Source organism: Eutrema salsugineum, unplaced genomic scaffold, assembly GCF_000478725.1.
Source record: "Eutrema salsugineum unplaced genomic scaffold, Eutsalg1_0 scaffold_24, whole genome shotgun sequence".
In the NCBI taxonomy this organism is placed as follows: Eukaryota; Viridiplantae; Streptophyta; class Magnoliopsida; order Brassicales; family Brassicaceae; genus Eutrema; species Eutrema salsugineum.
In genome coordinates, this window is record NW_006256797.1 from 1,258,471 (window position 1) to 1,278,512 (window position 20,042).

The 20,042-nt window shown below is 41.2% G+C and overlaps 1 pseudogene; it reads left to right on the plus strand.

The window, feature by feature from the left end:
- The first annotated feature begins 3,764 nt into the window (after positions 1 to 3,764).
- Positions 3,765 to 3,836, plus strand: LOC112086045 (annotated as a pseudogene).
- Positions 3,837 to 20,042: the final 16,206 nt, after the last annotated feature.

Genomic DNA, 20,042 nt, shown 5'->3' on the forward strand with positions numbered 1-20,042 from the left:
ATCTCCTATAGAGAAAATGTTCATCCCAGAAATAATGCCGAATTTCCTTTAAGAATTTCTTCTTTTTATAGCCAAAGAATTGTGGAGGTTCAGTGTCTGCAGCTAAGTAATTTGCTATATGCCTAAACCATGGGGTGTCAAAATCATATGACCGCCATATAGGAGGTTGGGATGGCTTTTCTTACACTGCAATAGGTATAGTCTCCATAGCGTAAACATTTTCTTCTGGCAAACTATCATTCAAAGGGAGTTTCTCTTCTACTCGAATTCTAGAATGATGATCTGCTACTCCATTATCTGCTCCTTTCTGATCTCGGATTTTATATCAAATTCTTGCAGCAGGAGTATCCATCTGATCAGCCTTGGTTTGGCATCTTTCTTAGACATGAGATACTTGATTGCAGCATGGTCAGTATGGACAATGAATTTAGACCCGATGAGATAAGGTCGAAACTTCTCAAATGCAAAAACGACGGCTAAAAGCTCATTCTCCGTAGTTGCGTAATTACATTAAGCTTCATCCAGAGTTCTACTCGCATAGTAGATTACGTGTAGTTTATTTTCTTTCCACTGACCAAGCACAGCACCAACAGCAAAATCACTTGCGTCACACATTATTTCAAATGGTTGTTCCCAATCAGGTGGTTGCACAACTGGAGTAGAAACAAGGGCGTTTTTGATCTTATGAAATGCTGCCAAGCACTCATCATTGAATTCAAAGTTTGTTTCCTTACAGAGCAGACGTGTGAGAGGTCTAGCAATTTCTGAGAAGCCTTTTATGAATCGCCTATAGAATCCGGCATGCCCCAGGAAACTTCCGATTCCCTTCACATTAGTTGGAGGTTGTAGGCTAGTCATGACTTCAATTTTTCTTTATCAACTTCAATAATTTTTCCAGATATTTTATGTCCAAGCACAATTCCTTCGCAGACCATGAAGTGAAATTTTTCCCAGTTCAGGACAAGATGCTTGTCTTCACAGCGCTGCAAAACTTTTCCTAAGTTTGCGAAGCATTTGTCGAAAGAGGATCCATAGACGGAAAAATCATCCATGAAGACTTCCATGAAATCTTCGATGAAATCAATGAAAATAGACATCATGCACCACTGAAAGGTTGCAGGTGCATTACACAATCCGAAAGGCATTCGCCGATAGGCAAAAGTTCCGTACGGACAGGTGAATGTCGTCTTTTCTTGATCTTCCGGTCTAATTGGAATTTCGAAAAATCCGGAATAACCATTTAGAAAGCAGTAATATTCGTGATTTGCCAATCTTTCTAGCAGTTGGTCAATGAGGGTAAAGGAAAATGATCTTTTCCGAGTTGCTGCATTCAGTTTTCGGTAATCAATGCACATTCGATGTCCTGTCACTATTCTTGTAGCAATCATTTCATCCTTGTCATTTTTGATAACAGTTACTCCTCCCTTCTTCAGGACAACATGCACAGGACTAACCCAAGTACTTCTGAGATAGGGAATATGATTCCTGCTTGCAAAAGTTTCATGATCTCCTTCTTTACCACTTCCATAAAGTTTGGATTCAACCTCCTTTGGCTTTCAATCAAATTCTTGGCATTGTCCTCAAGATTTATCTTATGCATACAGAGGTCTGGGGAGATTCCTTGTATGTCATCAAGAGAATAACCTATGGCTTTCCTATACTTCCTTAACTCATTTAACCGCTTAGTAGTTTCAGCTCTAATTAAGCCAAAAATTATGATGACAGGGTAAGTTGAGTTTGGCCCAAGGAAAGCATACTTAAGTCCATCAGGAAGAGGCTTAAATTCGACTTTTGGAGCTTTAAGCTCGCTCCACAGGTCATTTATAGCTGCCAAGGTATCTTTTGGAGGAATAGGGATGTAATTTTCCTCATTCAGGTCCAGATAGTTCACAAGTTTCGCATAATCCTCAGCTTTATCAAGCATTTGCGCACACCCTTTCGAAACTTCTTCAAACAGGTTTCGATCATCATTTGTGGTGGTGAGGATGATTTTTAAAGGGTCGTGAAGAAGAATTTCTTCATACACTTTCTCAGTAGATACATCAAGCTCATCAACCCGACAAAGCCCACCATCTAAGGTGGGTTTCTCAAGACTTTTGTTCATATCGAACTGCATAATCAGACTCCCTAGGTGGAGGTCTATCTTTCATTCCGGAACATTGATTATTGCTCCTGCAGTTGATAGGAAAGGTCTACCGAGTATCAGAGGATCCTTTGGTTCTATTTCTAATTCAAGCACTACAAAATCAGTCGGAATACAGTTTTCTCCAATAATGACTGATACATCAACCAAGAATCCTTCTGGTCATCTGACTGATCGATCAACAAGAATCAGCGAGATTTTTGTGGGCTGGAAAGTATGATATCCTAGGAGTTTGCAACTGAGAGAGGCATCATGTTGATGCTTGATCTCAAATCACATAGACAGCGTTCAAAAGTCATATTCCTGATTGTGCAAGAGAGTACAAAACTTCCTGGATCTTCTTTCTTCTGGGGGACATGGTTTTGTAAGATGGAACTACATTCATGAGTTATCATCATAACGCCTTCTTTTTAATGCTAGAGAATTTGTTAGAATGCCCTTCATGTATTTCCTAAGAGCAGGTATCATTGCACAAGCTTCAATGAAAGGTAATCTCACATTTAACTGCTCGATTATCTCTTTTAGCTTAGCTCTTTTTTTTTCCTTCTTTTGCCCTTTCAAAGCTCGTGTGTACGGTGGTTTGGGCTTGTAGACAGGAGTAAGAGGAGGCGGTATAGGTTCTTCTTCAGTAATTTCTTGAGGAATGTCTTCTTTTTCCTTTTCTCCCTCTTTCCTGACTACTTCATCTCCTTCTTTATTAGCCGAATCTCCTTCTTTTTCTTCTTCTTCGAAATCCTTTGGGTACTCTGGTTCTTTGTAGGCTAAACCATTCCTAAGGGTAATTGCTTTTAAATGATCAGAGGTCTCCAATTCATTTATTCTTTCAGAAAAAGGTTTATCAAGGTCATTAACGGAGGAATCCGTCTCCTTTGATTCATCACTAATCTGGAGAAGAAAAAGTGTGGAGAGCTTTTTAATAGAATCCTCATGTCTTTTTGATTGACTCTCCAACTCCTTTTTGAGTCTATTAACCTCTTTTTCAAGCTCTTTAATCTTGGAGAAAGGATAATAAGGAGGAATTGTGGGATTGGATTGATCAGATTGGTTTTGCTCGAAAGAAGGTTGGAAAGGAGGTTCAAAACTAGACTAGCTGCGGGTGAAGTGCCCTGACCCGCGGTGAAACTCATCTTGGCCGCGGCCAAAAGCTTCCCACCCGCGGTGGGTGACAGTTTTGCCACAGCTGAGAGGCTCCCACCCATGGTGGAGTTGATTCTGCTTAGCCTCTTGAATCTGGTAAACATCAGCGGTTTACATCATCTCCTGACTTTGGAAGTTCCTCTCCACCTCAAAGCTGTTCATCTTCTCGATGTAGGGCTTGCTATGATTGTTTCCCTCATCAGAGTTATGAATAGGACCAATCACACTAAGAATCTTCTGGATGCCTTCCCTAATCTGATCTAGGTATTCTTTACTAACAGATGATTCTTTTTCCTCAACTTTAGGACATCTAGATTGGGTTAGAAGTCTCCTATTTCTGATACTCCCAGCTAGATTAGTGATATAGGCGTGAGCCTCATCTACAGTTATAGTGGAAAAGTCTCCATTGCTAGAGGTATCAAAAGAAAACTTCAGTTCTTCATTAACTCCATGGTAGAAGATGGTCATCAGGCGCTCCTCGGAGAAACCATGGTGTGGACAATCTCTTTGGTAATCTCTGAATCTTTCCCAAGCTTCATAGAGGTCTTCTGTGTGCTCTTGCTATAATTTTTGGATATTGTCCCTTAAGAGATTGGAACGATCTCTGGTGTAAAAGTGACTTAGGAAAGCCTCTCTACACTCTTTCCACGACTTGAAGGACGCAGGTGGCAAAGCTTTAAGCCATTTACTAGCTCTACCAGTTAGAGAGAATGGAAAAAGGACACACATATGGTAATCGGTATTTTTCATTATAGTTGAACACAAGTCTTCAAAATTTTCAATATGATCTATTGGGTGTTCAGTAGAAAAACTGTTATACTTTTTTAGATAGCTAATGTATTGTACCTTAGCTTCAGAATCGCCATCCTTAGGCAAAGGTGGTCAAATTGCTCGCCTATCTGCGACTAGTTTGTGTGTATCACATTCCCCAATCAACTGTTCTCCCTTCCTGGCATATTCTGGTTCTCCAATCGATTTATTGCCATCATCGATTGGGTCATTAAGCTCATCATCTGATGGATCACCTTCTAGAAAAGGGTCTTCTTCAGCGAGAGGATCAAGGATATGCTTCTGACCCTCATCGAAAAAGTACCTGAAAAATCACAGAAAAATAAAAATTAGAAAAAGTTTTACCGAATTAAGCAGAGATTCGCAAAGAAAAGAATCAAAATCCCTGGCAACGGCGCCAAAACCTTGAAATTTGTAACTCTAAATATCTGCAAGTGCACAGATATGCGTTGTAGTACTTAGGGGTCGAACCACAGAGATTTTGAGCTTTCAGTACGAATCAATCAAGACTTAAGACTAGTAGAACAAGCAAATGGGGTTTTTTGGTTTTGGTGTCGCTAAATCTAAATGCAAATCGAAATAAAAAAAGGGTTGTAAAACAATAGGAACAAATCACTGGGTGTAAAGGATTTTCGCAGGGTTTCATGAACTATCAAAAGACAAACAAATCGATAAAGGAAATCAACTAGTGAAGATCCCGAACTCGCATAGACACATGTAAGATTAGCCAACTCTTGTCACCCTAATCATATAATCACTCAACACAGCAATTAACTCTCGCTCTCATGCTGCGAATAAGATCATGCATTAAAAACAGAATTCATCCACGCTCGCGATTCTCTAAAGGTAGCTTCGTCTCCTATAGCGATTTCGCTCGATCACTTCTAGGTCTCGTAATTCGATACAACACTCTCGTTGCTCCAATTACTGAGATCAATTTCTAAGCGGTTAGCAATAGAAACAGCATAGGGAACAAGAATGAACAAACGACTCCTACAAGATTTTGAACCCTAAATCGAATAAAGCATAAGATCAAGACATGAAATTCCCTTTGAAAAATCTCTTAAAAACCCAACTGGGAAATTACTGAGACATAGTTGAGTTCAACATCACAAAAGTATTTAGAATTGCAGAGAATCGAAATAGACAAAGGTTAGAAACGAAGAACAGATTGAAGCAGGAGGTCCGATGGTGCCCCTCTCGGTGGCTCCTCTTCTGGGCGTGACTCTCTTCTAGGGTTCCTGGTGAAAAATGTGACACACCCTTCTAAACGACTTAAAAGGGGTTTATATAGTGTTTTGAGTCCTCGGGAATGCCTAGGACTTGCAGGAATATTGACGGGAGTGCCTTGGGCTTTAAAATGGGCTTCTGAGGCTCGGAACTGAGCTTCCCGCAGTCTAAAATTACGCACCCCCGGCGGATGACGTTTTGGCCGCGGTTGAGCTTCTGAATATAATGATTCGCCTTCAGTATATCGACCATATATGGAGATCTAACAGTTGGATTGCTTTGATTCCACTTGTATTGGAAAGCTGGTTTTCTACTCTATTGTTTTTCATAATTTGGGGATGATCAGACGGTGGGAAAGTCTCTTTGTGTTACCAAACTTCCGACGGTCTGAATTTATCCAAAGTTATGCTTTTTGCTCCCAAGTGCATTTCTTTTGTCAAAATATCTTGAAAACTCTTTTGAGATTTTAAAACATGGAAATGACTTAAAAACCTTTAAAACTGAGTGAAAACACCGGCATAAGATATTAAAAGTGATCCATAAAAGTGGTCAAAATCAGGTGTTATCATTTAGTTCTAATGGATTGCACTTATTCTGATCTTCTAACTGAACTTTCAACCTTGGCTTCCAAAGTCAATACTCTAGGGAACAACAAGGGACACTGCAGTTCTCAAGCTCAAAGATCTTTACCAGGGACATCAGTTTCACATCAAAAAGAATACAGCAATGCAATCCTCTCAAATGATGAGAATCATGCTGCTGTCCAAGAAATTGAGGATCTTCTCCATGGCAATGTCTCAAGTGAAAAATGGCTGACAAAAGATGATGAGGACGACATCATAGATGAGTTTGGGTTCCTGTTCTGTGATCTCAATGAGGACATTGAGAAAAAAGGTGGGGAGGCATTTTGTTTTGATATGAAAAAGAATGATTCTGAGATTTCTGAAGGAAAGGATCAGAGAATTATTCAGGGAAGGACATCTGATGGAATCTCTAGCACTGGTTCAACAAGGGTAAAACCCAAAACTATTCCAGAGCTAGGTAATCTCGGAAATTTCTCAATCTCATGCTCTCTTGGAAGCTTGAAAGTGGATAATGCTTTATGTGGTTCTGGATCAAGCATCAGTGTAATTTCTTTAGACATGGTGGAGAGAATAAGGATCAAAACTCTAAAGCATCACTCCATCTCAGTTACCTTTGGAGATTCATCCTCAAAGAAGCCATATGGAATCCTTGAAGATTACCTACTAAAGATTGGTGAATGCATAGTTCCAACTGATTTTGTGGTAATGGAGATGAAGAAAACCAAAGAGCTTCTTCTATTGCTTGTAACTCCTTTTCTGAATTCCACTGGAGCTAAGATGGACTTTGATACTCAAAGAGTGGTGCTTACCAAGGTAGATAATGAAGTCTCTTATCCTTTTAAGCCTCCTCTTGCTGGTTTTGTGGAGTTATATCTGATGATTCTGATGAATTGTAACACTATGAGATAAAGTATGTGGGGAGTATTGGAACTATAGAAGAAGCTCAACCCCTTGCATCAGTTCAGAAGAAGAAAGAGTCCTTAATAAGATCTGACTTGAGTTTGAAGGGGATTTCATTAGTGATGATGAAGCTTGTTTGGAATCTTTATCTCCTACACCAAGTGAGAAAGAGATTAGTGGCAACAAAGGCAACAGTTCAAGCTCCCAAGATAAGAGCCCAACAAGCATCAAACCATTCACTCTTGGGTCTTCTTCTCAAGTCTTAACTCTCACTCCGTGGAAGTTTGATGGTGGGGCTGTGAAATACAAAGTTAAAGGCATTGGAGGATCAAAACCTTTTGCTAAAGTCAGGGCAATCCTCACACAGGATCTCATAGACAAAGGGTCATCTGGTGTCCAAGAGCTGATGAACAAGGACCTCATGCTTGAATTCATGGAGAAGACAGGACCTCATGCTCTTCCTCACTAAGAAAAGAGTATGAAAAGTCAAACTTAGTGACTTAAAACAAAGTGCTCTTGGGAGACACCCCAAGCCTATCCTTGTACATAACTCTTTTTAATCTTTTCTCTTCTTTTTCATGTTTTAGGATATTTTGATGGGTTTTGTGAAGTGTTTTCAGGTCTAAGGTGACTTAGGGATGATGTGGTCCAAGGACAAAGTGATAAAGAGTCTGAGAACAAGCTGAGCAAGGACTTAAGGCATGAAAACTGGTGAGCCGCCTGGTGTGCAACATGGGTGTGCGAGTTGGACAAGGTCAGGTCCCATCTAGCACACCTGTTGGCAAATCACACCTACATGGGTGTGCGAGTTAGTTCTTCCCTGATCCAAGTAGCACACCTGTTCGCAAATCACACCTACATGGGTGTGCAGGTTGGTGTCTTCTAGGGCCATGTAGAAGCAACAAAGAAGGCCAGAACTTTCAAGAAGCTTTATGTGCGACTTGGGTGTGCAAGATCGGAAGGAGAGCAGCCCATGTCGCATAACTGAAGAAAGCCAAGCTTTATGTGCGACTTGGGTGTACGAGTCGGTCCAAGACAAGTCCATGTCCTACAAAGGAGTACAAGCAAAGCCAAATCCCTAAATATCTGCAAGTTCACAGATGTGCGTAGTAGTACTTAGGGGTCGAACCACATAGATTTTGAGCTTTCAGTACGAATCAATCAAGACTTAAGACTAGTAGAACAAGCAAATGGGGGTTTTTGGTTTTGGTGTCGCTAAATCAAAATGCAAATCGAAATTAAAAAAGGGTTGTAAAATAATAGGAAAAAATCACTGGGTCTAAAGGGTTTTCGCAGGGTTTCATGAACTGATCAAAAGACAAACAAATCGATAAAGGAAATCAACTAGTGAAGATCCCGAACTCGCATAGACACATGTAAGATTAGCCAACTCTCGTCACCCTAATCATCTAATCACTCAACACAGCAATTAACTCTCGCTCTCATGCTGCGAATAAGATCATGCATTAAAAACAGAATTCATCCACGCTCGCGATTCTCTAAAGGTAGCTTCGTCTCCTATAGCGATTTCGCTCGATCACTTCTAGGTCTGGTAATTTGATACAACACTCTCGTTGCTCCAATTACTGAGATCAATTTCTAAGCGGTTAGCAATAGAAACAGCATAGGGAACAATAATGAACGAAGGAATCCTAGAAGATTTTGAACCCTAAATCGAATAAAGCATAAGATCAAGACATGAAATTCCCTATGAAAAAATGCCTTAAAAACCCAACTGGGAAATTACTCAGACATAGTTGAGTTCAACATCACAAAAGTATTTAGAATTGCAGAGAATTAAAATAGACAAAGGTTAGAAACGAATAACAGATTGAAGCCGGAGGTCCGATGGTGCCCCTCTCGGTGGCTCCTTTTCTGGGCGTGACTTTCTTCTAGGGTTCATGGTGAAAAATGTGGCACACATTCTAAACGACTTAAAAGGGGTTTATATAGTGTCTTGAGTTCTCGGGAACGCCTAGGGCTTGTAGGAATAATGACGAGAGGGACTTGGGCTTTAAAATGGCTTCTGCGGCTCGGAATTGAGCTTCCCGCGGTCTAAAATTTCGCACCCTCGGCGGATGACGTTTTGGCCGCGGGTGAGCTTCTTACTGTGATGATTCGCATTCAGTGTATCGACCATATCTGGAGATCTAACCGTTGGATTGCTTTGATTCCACTTGTATTGGAAAGCTGGTTGTCGCCTCTATTTTCTGTCAGAATTTAGGGATGATCAGACGGTGGAAAAGGTTCCGTTTGTTACCAAAATTCCGGCGGTTCGAATTTATCCAAAGTTGTGCTTTTTGCTCCCAAGTGCATTCTTTTTGTCAAAATATCCTGAAAAATATATTGAGATTATAAAATATGGAAACTACTTAAAAATATTTAAAACTGAGTGAAAACACATGCATAAGATATTAAAAGTGATCCATAAAAGTGGTCAAAATCAGGTGTTATCATTTAGTTCTTATGGATTGCACTTATTCTGACTTCTAACTGAACTTTCAACCTTGGCTTCCAAAGTCAAGACTCTAGAGAACAACAAGGGCCACTGCAGTTCTCAAGCTCAAAGATCTTTACAAGGGACATCAGTTTCACATCAAAAAGAATACTGCAATGCAATCCTTTCAAATGATGAGAATCATGCTGCTGTCCAAGAAATTGAGGATCTTCTCCATGGCAATGTCTCAAGTGCAAAATGCCTGGCAAAATATGATAAGGACAGCATCATAGATGAGTTTGAGTTCCTGTTCTGTGATATCAATGAGAACATTGAGAAAAAAGGTGGGGAGTCAGTTTTTTTTTATATGAAAAAGAATGATTCTGAGATTTCTGAAGGAAAGAATCAGAGAATGATTCAAGGAAGGACATCTGATGAAATATTTAGCTCTGGTTCAACAAGGGTGAAACCCAAAACTATTCTAAAGCTAAGTAATCCTGGAAAGTTCTCCATCTCATGCTCTCTTGGAAGCTTGAAAGTGGATAATGCTTTATGTGATTTTGGATCAAGCATCAGTGTAATGTATTTTGACATGGTGGAGAGAATAAGGATCAAAACTCTAAAAAGCATCACCCCATCTCTGTTACTTTTGGAGATTCATCCTCAAAGAAGCCATATGGAATCCTTGATGATTACCTACTAAAGATTGGTGAATGCATAGTTCCAACTGATTTTGTGGTAATAAAGATGAAGAAAACCAAAGAGCTTCCTCTATTGCTTGGAACTCCTTTTCTGAATACCAATGGAGCTAAGATGGACTTTGATACTCAAAGAGTGGTGCTTATTAAGGTAGATGATGAAGTCTCTTATCCTCTTAAGCCTCTTCTTGCTGGGTTTTGTGGAGTTATAACTGATGATTCTGATGAATTGAAACACTATGAGATGAAGTATGTGGGGAGTATTGGAACTATAGAAGAAGCTCAACCCCTTGCATCAGTTGAGAAGAAGAAAGAGTCCTTAATAAGACCTGATCTTGAGTTTGAAGGGGATTTCATTAGTGATGATGAAGCTTGTTTGGAATCTCTATCTCCTACACCAAGTGAGAAACGGATTAGTGGCAACAAAGGCAACAGTTCAAACTCCCAAGATAAGACCCAAAAAGCACCAAACCATTCACTCTTGGGTCTTCTTCTCAAGTCTTAACTCTCACTCCTTGGAAGTTTGATGGTGGGGCTGTGGAATACAAGTTAAAGGCATTGGAGGATCAAAAACTTTTGCTAAAGTCAGGGCAATCCTCACACAAGAGCTCATAGACAAAGGGTCATCTGGTGTCCAAGAGCTGATGAACAAGGACCTCATGCTTGAATTTATGGACAAGATAAGTAGCATCAAAGCTCCTCCTCTCCCTCACTAAGAAAAGAGTATGAAAAGTCAAACTTAGTAACTTAAAACAAAGTGCTCTTGGGAGACACCCCAAGCTTATCCTTGTACATAAATCTTTTTAATCTTTTCTCTTCTTTTTCATGTTTTAGGATATTTTGATGGGTTTTGTGAAGTGTTTTCAGGTCTAAGGTGACTTAGGGATGATGTGGTCCAAGGACAAAGTGAAAAGGAGTCTGAGACATGGGTGTGCGAGTCGGTCCAAGACATGTCCATGTTGTACAAAGGAGGACAAGCAAAGCCAAATCCTTCTCCAATGATGTCTAGCCTCACCTGGTGCAGCCACTTACTCCCCCTTTGCATAAGAACCACACCAGGTATTACTCCAAACACTTGTAAATAAGAATTTAGCATTTTCTTTATCTTTTGCATTTCATGTTTGATTTTTCCTCTTTCTCATGCTTTTATAACACAAAAGACTGTGTTATTTAAGTGTGGGGGAGAGGCTTTGTGTTTACTAATCATGTTTTCTCTTGTTCTTATTTTGATTTGCATCTTGAATCTGCATCTAAGTGCATAGAAACACCATAAAAATAGAAAAATCTGAAATTTTTTCACAAAAATGTTCATTTTAGTTGCATTAACATTTTTAGGATTGAGTCTAGTTGCATTATCATATAGGTTGCATCACTTGCATGTGAGTAATGATAGGTTTCTTTGAGAGAGAATCATCTTAAGATCTTGAATTCATGGCCCTAGTTATTAATTCTCTATTGTTTGCTAAACTGGTATGAAATCAAGAGTGAACCATGTTTGGAACTAGTGTCTCAATGCTTCTGTGTTAGTTGGATCAAGTTGTGATTAACTCCAGCCTTGTTTAAAGTGAAAACCATAACTTGACAATCTAATTATCATGTTTGTACATATTATTGTGAACTCATGGGTACCACAAAATATTTGAGCTCTCTTATCCCTTTTTACCACTCTTTGCTAGCTCAAATAGCTGTTCTCTCATTTTGAGACAGTTCCCTGCCTTGAACCAAACCTTCCTTGAAGCCTAAAACACTTTATTGTGAGATGATGTGAGGCCTTTTTCTGAATAAACTTGACAGAAAGAATTGGGTTTAGGGCGACAAGAGTAGAGTTTTATGTAGATCTAGCTCTGCATCATGAGTATAGAGTAGGCTAGGAAGGGATCTTGGGAAACACTGAGTGAAAAGGAGAGAGTTTGAGATGAGAACCCGGGGATGGAAAAGAAAAGAGATCGGTTTGGGGTCTGTTGTTTAAAGAAAGAAATCTCTTGCGTTTTGAAAAGTAAAGTCTAGCCTCTAAGTGAAAAGAAAAGAAAAGAAGCCAAAAAGGCTCAAGTGTTTAAAGAGAAAAGAAAAGAGGCTAGACAATGTTAAGTGAGAAGGAGCTAAGTGAAAGGTTTAGACCCCAAAGCCTGAGTTTGAAAATGAAAAGATGTATCCCCTGGTGAGGAAAGAATGTGAGTGAAGTGAGAAGTGGGTTGAGAAGGCAATGATTGCCTTCAGAGAAGGGTAGCTTAGGTGTGTTCTTCATGGGTTTAGAGTTAAGGTGAAAGACCAACTTGGGGCATTGGGTAGATGGGATACTACTCTTGTATGCATCAGTTGCCTTTTACCCTTAGCCTTCTGTTAAAGTTTATTCCTTCTTGAGTGATCCCTTGAGCTGCATTGAACCCCTAAGCTTTGAATGAGATCATCTTTGTCTCATAACCTTATCCCTCTGCCAAATGAGTTCACATGATTTGCATGAGCATGATCCAAATGATACTTAAATGAATGTCAAAGGGCTGGAGTTAGGAATTCTTGTGAAGATTGACACTCGAGTTTGGTTCACTTGGTGAAGAGCATGACTAGTTTTTATGAGTACACCAGTTTGCATTGCAATTTAGAATTAGTAACTAGGACCATGAGTTGAACTCTTTTGATGATTATCCTCTATCTTTAAGAAATGTGAACTCCCGAGCATTCAACCTTTCTATCTCATTTGTTCTTTGTGCTTGAGGACAAGCAAAGGATAAGTGTGGGGGAGTTGATATATTCATAAATTGCATCATTTAGTGTACATATTTAAGTCCAAATCATGTCTCATCTGCATAGATTTTAGGTATTTAGGCATTGTTTTAGGACTTTAGAGATTGCATTAGGTCCAAAAGAGCTTTGCATGGTTTGGAGTGTTAAACAGGTGCTTATGGAGTTTATTTGGTGATATGAACTCCCAAAGATTGTCACACGCTTGGTCGGATCAAGGTTGATAGATCCTTGACTTTAGATCGTTCCAATGAGAAATATGCTAAGGCGTGAGACTGGTCTCGAAAATCCTTAGGCCCAATCGCAAAGAAAAGAGTAAAACAAGGGGGTGGAACAAGAGAGAAAGTGAATACGCGGTTATGGATTTTAAGGCGTGAGAAAAAGTGTTTCCCGAAAGTCCCTAAGCCCCAATAACGACTATGAAATTCCCTTAATCTATTGTGAATGAAGGCTGCGTCAAACTCGATGAAGAGAGCTTGATAAACCGAAAGATCTATTGGCTAACCACCAAGAAATCGACAAAGTTCTGAAAGGACAAAAGAGAGAAACTCAAAATTTTATTGAAAAGGTGATGTCCTAAAATGACTAGTACAATCCGCTTATATAGAATCGTAGGCAGACCATCGGTCATGCTTAAGAAATGATAAAGACAATAAATAAAGTCAAATAAGTAATAAAAACGGTTTGAATAACGATTCGGCTCCCTTGACTGACTCTTCGCATACTTAGCCGAATCAGACTCTTGAACTCCCGTCCCATGAACCAAGCACCGGCTGAACCACGGTCATGAGGATGGTGCGCCCCTTAACCTCGTTCAAACCCCACCCGGTGAACCCAATGGGATAAACCCGGGTGTAAGGAAAAAGAGTATCAAGGAACACACCTGACCGAGTTAGCAAGTACCTTGGTACGTCAGAACGGTCTTGGGATAAGCACCTGGTTCCATGTCTTGGCTCGTCCCTTGGTCCTTTAGCTTGGTGAGCAAAATTTGGACCGCGTCCGCAAGCTTTTTGGTGTGTGACCGGGTCATTGGGCCATCTGGTATGATGAGGGCCGTCTCGGTAACCTCCTCTCCAACCTGTGGTTCTTCCTCGCGGTCCATGATCATATCAACCCGCCCCCCATCTTGAAAAGGACTTGTCCTCAAGTCTGGTCCATCTGGGAGAAAAGGAATAATATCAGAAACATTAAAACTAGAACTGATCGAGTACTTACCTTGGAGGTCGATCTTGTAGGCATTGTTATTGATCCGTTCCAATATGGTAAATGGTCCGTCCACCCTTGGCAATAGCTTAGATTTTGTTTCTTCTGGAAATTGCTCTTTTCTGAGATAGATCCAAACTTGATCGCCGGGCTCATACACCTTTTTGCTTAGCTTTTTTATGGATAACTTGAATTTTGAAGGCTCTAAATGAGGGGTTATCAATCCCTTTTGTCACTTTGTAGTACAAAGGGTATCAATCCATCATGTGTAGACACTAAGATGCAGGATCAGTTCTTAATTCAAGCCAAATGAGTGAGGTTTTGATGTTACTTTCACTAAACAGAGTTAAAACAAAAATTAAAGCTAATGATCAATTTAAACAAGCAAGTAAAAGAGCTTAAAATGATACGAGAATGTAGATATGATGATGAGAAAGGTCTTAGACATGATAGTGGATTAGGGTGCCTTTGGTACTAAACTAGTGAGCTAATGAATCATGTGATCAAGCAAACCATTCAACTTAAACATCATTAATTAAGCTAATCCTCTCATGAAGACATCAACTTCTATGCTAAAACAGTTTCTAACCTAATCATCATTAGTGAAACATGAGTTAGCAAGCATTAAGAACCAGTTTAATATGTGATTCAAGCATATAGACAATCATTCCCATGATGAATAATACTTAAACCTCTAACAACCTTAGTTCAGGCATTTCATCAAACACTTTTGGTGCATGAAATACCCAGAATCTAGACCACATATGATGTGTATGGATCTAGGATACAGAACAGGTTGTAGAGAATAGAATATAAATGATCTAATCCCTAAACTCACAAATCTAACACCTAAGCACCCTAATCTACATATCTAAGACCTTGATATGGGGTTTACTCACTAATCATGATCAACACACTAGATCCTTTGCAAGATGTGTTGTTAATCATGATTAGAAGTGTGTAAATGAAGATGGAGATGATAGATTGAGAAGAAGACAACCTTAAACACTCAATAATCTCTGTATCTCTTGATTATAACGCCTAAAATCAGATGTTTCTCTTCAAAAGGAGTTTTCTTACACAAAAGAGGCAAAGAAAATGAGGGAATAAAGCTTAAGTCCTTGGGGTAAAACCCTAAAAAACTATATATAGGTCTTAAAACGAACCGGGTCAGCCCGGAACAAACCAGGTCCTGACCCGGCTTTAATGGGTAAAATGACGAGTGTGTTAGTTGGTCAGGAGCTTCCCAAGTCGCATGCCCAAGTCGCACAGCCAAAGAAGCAGTCTTGTGAGCCTTAAGTCCTTCAGTCTCAGCTGCATGCCTATCTAGGTGTGTTCTGCGAGTCTTCGTGCGATTTAGTCTTCCTTCTCTTCAACCCGCATGACCAAGAAGAAATCTGGGGAAAATATGTGTGCGAGTTGGTCATCCTTTAGTCCCAAGTTGCATGCCTAACTCGCACAGGCCTAGAAAGAAGCTATAGCGAGATATAATCATGTAAGCCAGGGCGCATTCCTCTCTCGGTGTAAATTGCGAGTCTTTATGCGGCTCAGTTCCCTTTGCTCCTTAGCTTGCACAACCATGTAGCACAGAACTTCAGAAATATGTGCGGGACGGTCTTCGTTACTCCCAAGTCGCATGCTCAAATCGGTGTGAATTGCGAGTCTTCATGCGGCTCAGTTCACAGCTTGGCCAACTCGCATGCTCAAGTCGCACGCTTGTGGACTTAGTATTTTTCTTGCTCGGGAACCTTTGACCTTACCCAGTGTTACCTTACTCGCACATCGCAACACGCAGCTTAATCCCCAGACATTAATCTCAAGGCATTGCGAGTTAACCAAGTTGCAAGACTATCTCGCAGGCTTCAGGTCTCCTCGGACCACTTCACATTCAGGAGAGAGAAACTCCCAGGATACTGGTTCAAATGGCGCGATTCTAACTTCAGTGGAAAAAGCACTCAGATATCTTCAACTTTGGTGAAAGAACCTTTGGCGCTTGGGAAGTGGAAGGTTCCCCGGAGGGCTCATCTTCGCAGTGCATTGACACGGTCAGAAAGAGGCTTCTAGACATGCGTCCATTCTGGAAACGTTATCTTCTTGCTCATATCTCCAAATTAAATGATCGCAAACGTTCTGGAAAGAGCACTCGAATATCTAAAATCTTGATGAAGGCCCTGTAGACTGAATCGGTCTGGAAGTACATCGTTCTTCAAATTCTTCGGAGCTCATCGAGTCGGTCCAAAACGGTAGTGAGATAGGCGTGCCTTCCAGTGAGCTTAACTCTCTGCTCACGCCTCCAAATCCGACGATTCTACCTGTTCTGGAACCATGATCCAATCCTCTCCAACTATGATGAAGCACCCGACAACTGAATCGGTCGGCAAGACCTTCCGGTAACGCAATTTTGGAGATGCGTCTGGACCCGGAAATTTGGTCGAGAAACCTTGACAGCGGTACGCGTTTTGGCCGAGAGGCTCACTCGCGGTACATGAAAAACACCGAGAAAAGTTGCCTGCGTTACGCGAAAATCGCCGAGAACCTCCAAAGACCCATTTTCACCATCTTTCAAGCTCTGGTCACTGTTTCTCTTCCTGGTTTCACCTTTTCAACTCCAAATAGCTCCAAATACACCTGATAAGCACTCCAAACATGCAAAGACTCATTGGGACCTAGTGCAACTCCTAAGTCCTAAAACAACACCTAAGGACCTAATATGCATGAGAAATAACATGATTTGGAATGAAATATACAACCTAAATGATGCAAATTATGAACATATCATTTATGCATTTGTTTCACCATTTCTGTTTTCTTTTTCCTGTCCATACTCAAGCGTTCACTCAAAGGTAATGGGGTTAGATCCAAAGGCGTAAGAGGATTAAAGTCATAAACAAGTTGAAAGGGTGAAAACAAGGTAGTAGAATGCACCGCATGGTTACAAGCAAATTCTACGTGTGGCAAGCAATTTTCCCAAGTTCCAATGTTCTTTTTAATGACCGATCTTAAAAGGGCTGTCAGAGTTTTATTCACAACCTCGGCCTGACCGTCGGATTGGGGGTGACATGTGGTAGCAAAACACAAATTAGTTCCTAACTTAGCCCAAAAAGTTTTCCAAAAATAGCTAAGGAACTTCGTATCTCTATCCGAAATAATAGTCTTAGGGATTCCATGCAAACGAATTACCTCTCTAAAGAACAGGTCGGCCACGTTAGAAGCATCGTCGGTCTTGTAGCACAGAATAAAATGGGCCATTTTAGAAAATCTATCAACGACCACAAAAACTGAATCTCGACCTCGTCTAGTCCTAGGCAATCCTAAAACAAAGTCCATCGAGATATCTGACCAGGGCTCACTCGGAATTGGTAAGGGCATGTACATACCTGAGCCTTGGCTACGGGATTTAGCCATTTTGCATACGGTGCATCGACCACAGATCTGTTCAACATTCCGTTTCAGGTGCGGCCAATAGAAGTGGTCTTGTACCACGCTTAAGGTCTTGGCCACTCCAAAATACCCCATCAGTCCTCTACTGTGAGCCTCCCTGATAAGTAAATCACGCAAAGAAAGATTAGGTATGCATAATCAATTTGTCATAAAACAAGTACCCGTCACTTTGGAAGTATTTGCCATGAGCAAATTTTGAGCTGGCCTGATAAGCCTCCTGAAAGTCTGGGTCCGTTGCGTAAGCCTCCTTAATCATTTCAAATCCAAGGACATTGGCGTCTAGGGTTGAGATCAAAGCATATCTTTGAGATATAGCGTCAGCCACCAAATTCTCCTTGCCTTGTTTGTACTGGATCACGTACGGGAAGCTCTCGATGAATTCGACCCATCTGGCATGACGCTTGTTAAGCTTTTTTTTGTCTTTTCAGGTGCTTTAGAGATTGGTGGTCGGTGTGGATCACAAACTCCTTAGGCCAAAGGTAATGTTGCCATGTTTGCAAGGCCCGGACCAAAGCGTACAGTTCCTTGTCATAGGTCGGGTAGTTCAGTGTCGCGCCTCCGAGTTTTTCACTGAAGTAGGCTATAGGCCGCTTCTCCTGCATAAGGACAGCTCCAATTCCCAGTCCTGAAGCATCACACTCGATCTCAAATGTTTTAAGAAAGTTAGGCAGAGAGAGAAGAGGTGCATGGGTTAGCTTATGCTTAAGGGTCTGGAATGCGTCCTCCTGAGCCTGTTCCCATTTGAACCCCACATCCTTCTTAATGATTTCGGTAAGGGGTGCAGCAATGGTGCTGAAATCACGAACAAACCGTCGGTAAAACCCTGCGAGATCGTGAAAGCTTCGGACCTCCCCAACCAATTTCGGACTTGGCCATTCCTTGATAGCCTTGATCTTCTCCTCGTCCACCTGTATGCCCTGGGAACTAACAACAAAACCTAGGAAGACCATGTTATCTGTACAAATAAGCACTTTTAAAATTTACCAAACAAACGCTCCTTCCTAAGGACTTCTAGCACCAATTTCAGATGTTCCACATGTTCATCAAGGTTCTTGCTATAAATGAGGATGTCATCGAAGTAAACAACTACAAAGACACCTATGTAAGCCGTAAGAACATGGTTCATCAATCGCATAAAAGTACTGGGTGCATTAGTAAGATCAAATGGCATGACCAACCATTCATACAGACTGTGTTCAGTTTTAAAAGTGGTTTTCCACTCATCACCTTCTTTCATTCTAATCTGGTGATAACCACTTTTTAAATCTACTTTGGAAAAGACACTAGACCTATGTAGTTCATCTAACATGTCATCAAGACGCGGTATAGCGTGGCGATACTTTACCGATGTTGTTGATCGCACGACAATCTACTCACATTCTCCATGTCCCATCCTACTTTGGCACCAACAGCACGGGAACAGCGCACAGACTCATGCTCTCTCTGATGTAACCTTTGGCCAGGAGTTCATCCACTTGGCATTGCAACTCCTTAGTCTCCACCGGGTTAGTTCGATAAGCCGGTCAGCTTGGAAGAGAAGCCCCTGGGATGAAATCGATCTGATGTTCAATTCCTCTGATCGGCAGTAATCCTCCGAGGTTTTCTTCTGGAAAGACATTGGCATTATCCTTCAAAACCAAAGAGATGCTGCTCGGAAGCTCCGGCTCAGGGTTAGTGGTGCTAGCCAAGGCGTGTTTAAACATAAGTAAAACAAAGGGTCGTCGGGTAAACACAGTGTGTTTAATCTCACTAGGTCTCACCAAGAAAGATTCTCTCACGGGTGTACTCACTAAGGCCATTTCTGTGGGTTTTCTCAGACTCTCACTCTCGTTTTTGATTGGTAATGTGTTTAGGGGGTCGCTCAAGAAGGTTTTACCTTTGCTGTTTTTTCCGAGTTCAATCTGGTCAAGGTAGACCTCGTGGGGTGATAAAGAAGCCAGGACCACCTTTCGTCCATTGTGATCGAACGTCTGTTTGTTGCTGAAGCCGTCATGTATCACCTTCCAGTCGTACTGCCAGGGTCTGCCAAACAAGATGTGCCCAACCTCCATTGGTAAAACGTCGCACAACACCTCGTCTTCATACCGACCAATGGTAAATGGCACCGTTACTTGTCTGGTCACCTTCAACTACCGCTGGTTGTTAAGCCATCTCAAACTATAGGGTTGCGGATGCTTATTGGTCTCCAAGTCAAGCTTTTCCACCAGCGTTTGACTCGTCACATTGGTATAACTCCCATCGTCTATCACAAGGCTGCAAATCTTCCCAAACACCTTACATCTCGTGTGGACAAGGTTCTCCTGTTGGTCCTCCTCTCGGACCATCTCCTGAGATACAAGAACTCTCCGGGCGACTAACAACTCTCTTCCGCAGCATTTTCTTCCTCAGCGTCATCATCGAACACAGGGCCAGAATCCTCCTCATCATCGGTAATGATCTCTCCGGAGTCTAAAAGCAACATGTCCCTCTGATTTGGACATTTGTTGGTGTAATGTCCTTTGTCTCTACATTTAAAACACTCGATGTCCTTGTTCTTGGCTGGATTAGCCTCAGTCTTGCCTCGGTTTTGGTGTTGGACGTACCGAGTTTGTAATCAGCTTGGGGTTTGGTGTTGATCCGGGCTGGATAAGACTTATCGTCTCGGTTAGCTGGTCTCGAGCTGGATCCATAGGTTGGCCTAGTACTGCTCTTCCTCTTGAGTTGCTGTTCCACCAGAACGGCTTTGTGTAATATTTCGGACA